We start from the raw sequence: 5,741 nt of genomic DNA, 5'->3' as shown, positions 1-5,741 counted from the left end.
ATTAACCCGACAAACTCAAAAATATTTATTTGCTCAACTTTCTTCTCTAAGATCTTTGAAAAAATAACCTTCTGAGAAGTAATTATTATAATAATATGTTGTTAAGTATGTAACATATATAAATGTAATAAAAACAAAAAAGAGGGGAAAGCATACAGCTCTATAAAAGGACAGTTTCTGTTTCTATCTGGAATGAACCTAGTAAAAATCTGAAGAGATTCTTAGATGTATTACATAAGCCCTAGTGCAGCCATTACTCAAACAATGTGGTTAAAAATCATTAAAGGAATTACATGTTACAGTAGAAAATATCTACTTACTATAAAAGGAAACTGGAGGAACAATAACAAAAAAGCAAAAACATGAGACATGTAGAAAACGAAAGGTAAAATGATAGACATAAATAAATCCTACCATATCAATAATAAAAACTAAATGTAAATGAATTAAACAGTACAATCAAAAGGCAGCTATTGTCGAACTGCGTATTAAAAAATGTTTTCTATAGGAGACACTGCTTGGATTCAAAAGTCTAATGTGTACACAGTAAAAGGATGAAAAAATATACCTCATGCAAATAGCAACCGTAAGCATTGCTGAAGTGGCTATACTAATACCAGAAAAAATAGACTTTAAAACAAACAAAAAAGTTACTAGATATGAAAAGGGACATTTTATGATAAAGAAAGGGAAGATAGGGCTTCCCTGGTGGCGCAGTGGTTGGGAGTCTGCCTGCCAATGCAGGGGACACGGGTTCGTGCCCCAGTCCGGGAAGATCCGACATGCTGTGGAGCGGCTAGGCCTGTGAGCCATGGTCGCTGAGCCTGCGTGTCCGGAGCCTGTGCTCTGCAACCGGAGAGGCCACAACAGTGAGAGGCCCGCGTACCGCAAAAAAAAAAAAAAAAAAAAAAAGGGAAGATACAAAAATCTTTGCCCTATTTGCCCTGAAAAAGGTAAAACCAAAGTACACGAAGAAGAAAATACCAAAATCCATGAAGAATTGAAGGAAAAAATAGATAATTGCACAACATTGGGTAGAGGCTTCAGTACTCCACAGTCAATAATGGATAGAACAGTTAGGCAGATCAACAACGATATAGAAGACTTGGACAAGACTATGAATTAACAAGACCTAATAAATGTTTACAGAACACTCAGCCAAACAGTAAAATACTCATCCTGCTCAACTACATGTGAAACGTTTTCCAGCATAGATGACATGCTAGGCTGTAAAAGAAGAGATTGAACCCCACATACATTGCTGGTGGGAATGTAAAATGGTGCGGCCATTTTACAAAACAGCTTGAGAGTTCCTGCAAGTGTTAAACATAGAGTTACCCTATGACCCAGCGGTTCCACTACTAAATATATACCTAAGAGAAATAAAAACTTATGTCTGCACAAAATCTTGTACGTGAATGTTCATAGAAGCATATTTCTAAAAACAAAAGGTGGAAATAATTCAAATGACAACTGAATAAATGAATAACCAAAATGTGGAATATCCATACAATAGAATAGCATTCAGCTATAGAAAGGAATGATCTATTGATCCATGTTACAACATGGATGAACCATGAAAGCATTATGTAAAGTAAAAGCAGCCACTCACAAAAGATCACATATTGTATGGTCCCATTTATATGAAATGCCCAGAATAGCAAATCTGTAGAGACAGGTAGTAGATGAGTGGTTGCCTAGGGCTGAGAGGGTTGAGGAGATTGAAAAAAGCTTGTTCATGTGTAATGGGTTTTTTGTGGGGGTACAGGAATCTAAAATTGGATTGTTGTGATGCTTACACAAGTCTTTTAGTGGTTACACTGAGAACCACTGAATTGTATACATTAAAGTGTTGAAATTATGGTATGTAAATTACATCCCAATAAAGCTGTTAAAATTATGATAATTTCATATTTCTAAATTTGAAAATTCATCGAAAATGACAAATTCTTTAAAAATGCAAGCTAACAAGACTAACCCAAGAAAGAAAACATATCTCAAAAACCTATATCTACTGCAAAAGTTGTTTGTATAATTAAGTACCTTTACAGAAAATGATTTCCAGGGATAAATGGCTTTCCAAGTAAATTGTTCCAAATATTTAGGGAAGAAATATTGGTAATCTTACATAAAAATCTTCCAGGAAACAGAAAAGTATATATTGCTCAAAATATTTATAAGGCCAACGTAAACTAAAAAGAATATTACAAGAATAGAATCACAGGCCAGTTTCTCTTTTGAACATGTATGCAAAATGTGTAAACAGAAGCACAAACTGTATCCATGGTATGTAAAACAATCATATATCACAATCAAAGTAGCTTTATTCTAGTAATGCAAGGTTGGTTTAATGTTCAAACATGAAACTGATCCCAGGAATGAATTAGAGTGGGAAAAAAGTCATTTAAAACAGAAGTCTTGGGACTTCCCTGGTGGTCCAGTGGTTAGAACTTGGCACTTTCACTGCTGGGGCCCTGGGGTCCAATTTCCGGTCAGGGAACTAAGATCCTGCAAGCCATGAGGCGCCCCCCCCCCAAAAAAAAAAGGAAAAAAAGAAGACTTAAGCAGGAGAAGCACAAGATCGAATAAACATAACAGATAACACCTTATGAAAAGTAGGTGAAGATTATGGAATATGCTCAAATTTTAAAACAAAAAGAAGCATTTAAAGATTCAAGAGGATGTGACAAATATTGTACATAGGCAAAAAATAAAATAAAATAAAATATACGGATGATGGGAACCCAAAAATCCAGATGCCCATGTCCTGTCTCTGAAGATTCTCATTCAATGGGTTATGGATTTCCTCTATGTTTAAAAACCTACAGGTGTTATAAAGCAGAAACTAACACACCATTGTAAAGCAATTATACTCCAATAAAGATGTTAAAACACAACCAATCAAACCTACAGGTGATTCTGATATGATTCACAGACGATGTAAAGCTTCTGCTTTACAGGAAATAATACCAGATTATTTTGTTATTTTATAGTTATAGTAACAGGTTGTACTATTGACCGGTAAGTCTGATGTCAAAATGCACTCCCCACTAGGGATATAAAAGGAACTAATAGTCTCTACGGCTACTTGGTGGCAGCATGCATATATTGCAAGGGCAATTATTGTAGGAATCCAAATGAGTGGAACATTTTAGAATTGGAAGACTACATAGAGATCATCTAGAAAAGCTTCCAACTATTATAGTTGTGAAAACTAAGGCCCATATGAAAGAAATGATTTATCTCCAAAGAGCGTTAGTGAAAGAGTATGAAATTAAAAATATCTCTGAACTTTTAATTTAGTGCTGTTTTTGTTAATCTCATGTATTAGCTTAAACTTCAGTGTGACAGATTTGGGATTGAATTCTTGCTCAGATTTACTGATTGTGTGGCTTTTAGTAAATTACTAAAACACTTTTTTTAAGAAAAATAGATTTATTTATTTATTTTTGGCTGCGTTGGCTCTTCCTTGCTATGCGCGGGCTTTGTCTAGTTGCGGTGAGCGGGGGCTACTCATTGTGGTGGCTTGTCTTTGTTGCTGAGCACGGGGTCTAGGTGTGTGGGCTTCAGTAGTTGTGGTTCACGGGCTCTAGAGTGCAGGCTCAGTAGTTGTGGCGCACGCTCTTAGTTGCTCCGTGGCATGTGGGAGCTTCCCGGACCAGGGCTCAAACCCGCGTCCCCTGCACTGGCAGGCAGATTCTTAACCACTGCACCACCAGGGAAGCCCTACTAAAACACTTTTAACTTCGCTTTTCACATATGTAAAATGGTGAGCCTTGGCTGATATAGAATATGAGATAACCTAGCCCTGTTCCTAACACATACACGTAGTTAACATTTTTTGGCTCTCATCCCTCTTAAACAGCCTCTATCCTCTTAACAATGAAAGTGTGTTTCAGCTAGCAAAGCACCCCAGAGCTGACCACATTCTGGCAAGAGATGTAGGATTCTTTTTCTTGCTGGTGGTTCTTTATACCTGATATTTGAACTGCACTGAAACATGAACATCTCTTGTTTATACTGTATTAATGGATTGATGAATTTGATAATTTGATAGATGAATTTTAAAAAGTAATATGCAGGAAAAAAAAAGTAATATGCAGGAATTGAACTGCCTTACTCTCAAGAAATATAATTCGATAGTGGTGGCTAAAACGATAAACAGTGTTTGGACAGGGAGTCCATATTGGATGTGAACTACGTGTACTCCCATTCGTCTATTAAGAATAAATAGAATCCTTTCAAAATCTGTTTTAAAGCGCAGTTATTTCCTTCTGACTCATTTAAGTTACCTGCAAGAAAAAGACAATCTCCTGAATCCTTGCTTAAAAGGCTTTTAATATAAAGCAGATAATTTTTTGCAACATTTCCCAAACTTTTCATTATCAAATTGGCTGAGGCTTCTCAACGATTATCAATTTCTCAACAATATCTCCATTTTCACCTTTTTTAAAAGAATTGGCCTCGTAGATGTGCCCTTAAAACAGAGCTTCACTCTCAACTTATTTTAAATTTTGTATGCAAACAGTATGAAGAAAACAGGATCAGGGAATTCAGCCATAAAAGTGAATGGATTACTGATACATGCTACATCATGGATGCAACTAAGTGAAAGAAGTCAGGCGCGAAAGGCTCTATATTGTATGGTTCCATTTATATGAAATGTCCAGCAGTGCCAAATCCATACACACGGAAAATATTATACATTAGTGGTTTCCAGGGGTTTGGAAGACAAGGAAATAGGGAATGACTCCTCAAAATGGGTGTATGTTTCCTCTTGGGGTGATGAAAATGTTTTGTAGTTGGACAGTGGTGATAGTTGCACAACATTGTGACAGTAGTAAATTCCACTGAATGGTACAGTGAATTGTAAAATGATCAAAATGGTGGATTTTGTGTTATGTTCATTTTACTACAATAAAAAGGAGAAAGAATTAGGGAAAGACTTAGTGTTTGGGAAACTAAGGTGAACTGGTCAAGAAAAAGACAGCTCTACTGTTCAGTGTTCTCTCAGCTCTCCCAGTGCATTAATCCTCAGCGAAAAGTAGCCTGAACTTGTCGATGATAGTCATTCAACACAGTCCAGGGAAAAGTAAATAAAATAAAACCCAACTCTTCTTCTTTAGCACATCTATGAAAGGTTAACTTGCTGCTCAGCCACGTGGACATTCATGAAATCGTTTCACTTTAGGTGTCCTCTACTTCAGTACTTTACTCACAGCTCATTCACACATGTAGGCAACAGCATTCCTTAATTCGATGGAATCTGCAGTGCTGGTTGTGATGGGTCTCATGAAAAGAAAAGGGAAGGAGGAAAAAGCCTCCACATTGACTTGGTGGTCTTGACAAAATGGATGCAGAGGACAGCTTGAGTGTCAAACTGGAAACTTATTTCCTTTTCCTTTTCTTTTTATCTTTCCTATCAGGTCTTCTGCCCACTTCCCACCCCCTTCTCTCAAACAGGAAAGACACTAATTAGCTGCTTTTTTGTGTTTTTGGTAAAACAACTATTGTTTTGCGTTTCTTGTTGTTCGGTGAACATTATTGTTTTTACTGCCAAATGAGCTTCAGGGGTTGATGTAGGGGGTCTCTTGGGAACTTAACTTTTTCCAGTTTAAGTGGAAAAGCTTTTCTGTTTGAATTGGCTTTTACTGGGTGCTTCAAGGTTTCCTCTTGGCTCTTTGAAGGGAGACTGAATAGCACTGTGTTTCCTTTGAGGTTCCAATGAATAAAGGATCCTA

This window comes from Stenella coeruleoalba, assembly GCF_951394435.1.
Source record: "Stenella coeruleoalba genome assembly, chromosome: 17".
NCBI classification, from domain to species: Eukaryota; Metazoa; Chordata; class Mammalia; order Artiodactyla; family Delphinidae; genus Stenella; species Stenella coeruleoalba.
This window is presented reverse-complemented; position numbering follows the sequence as displayed.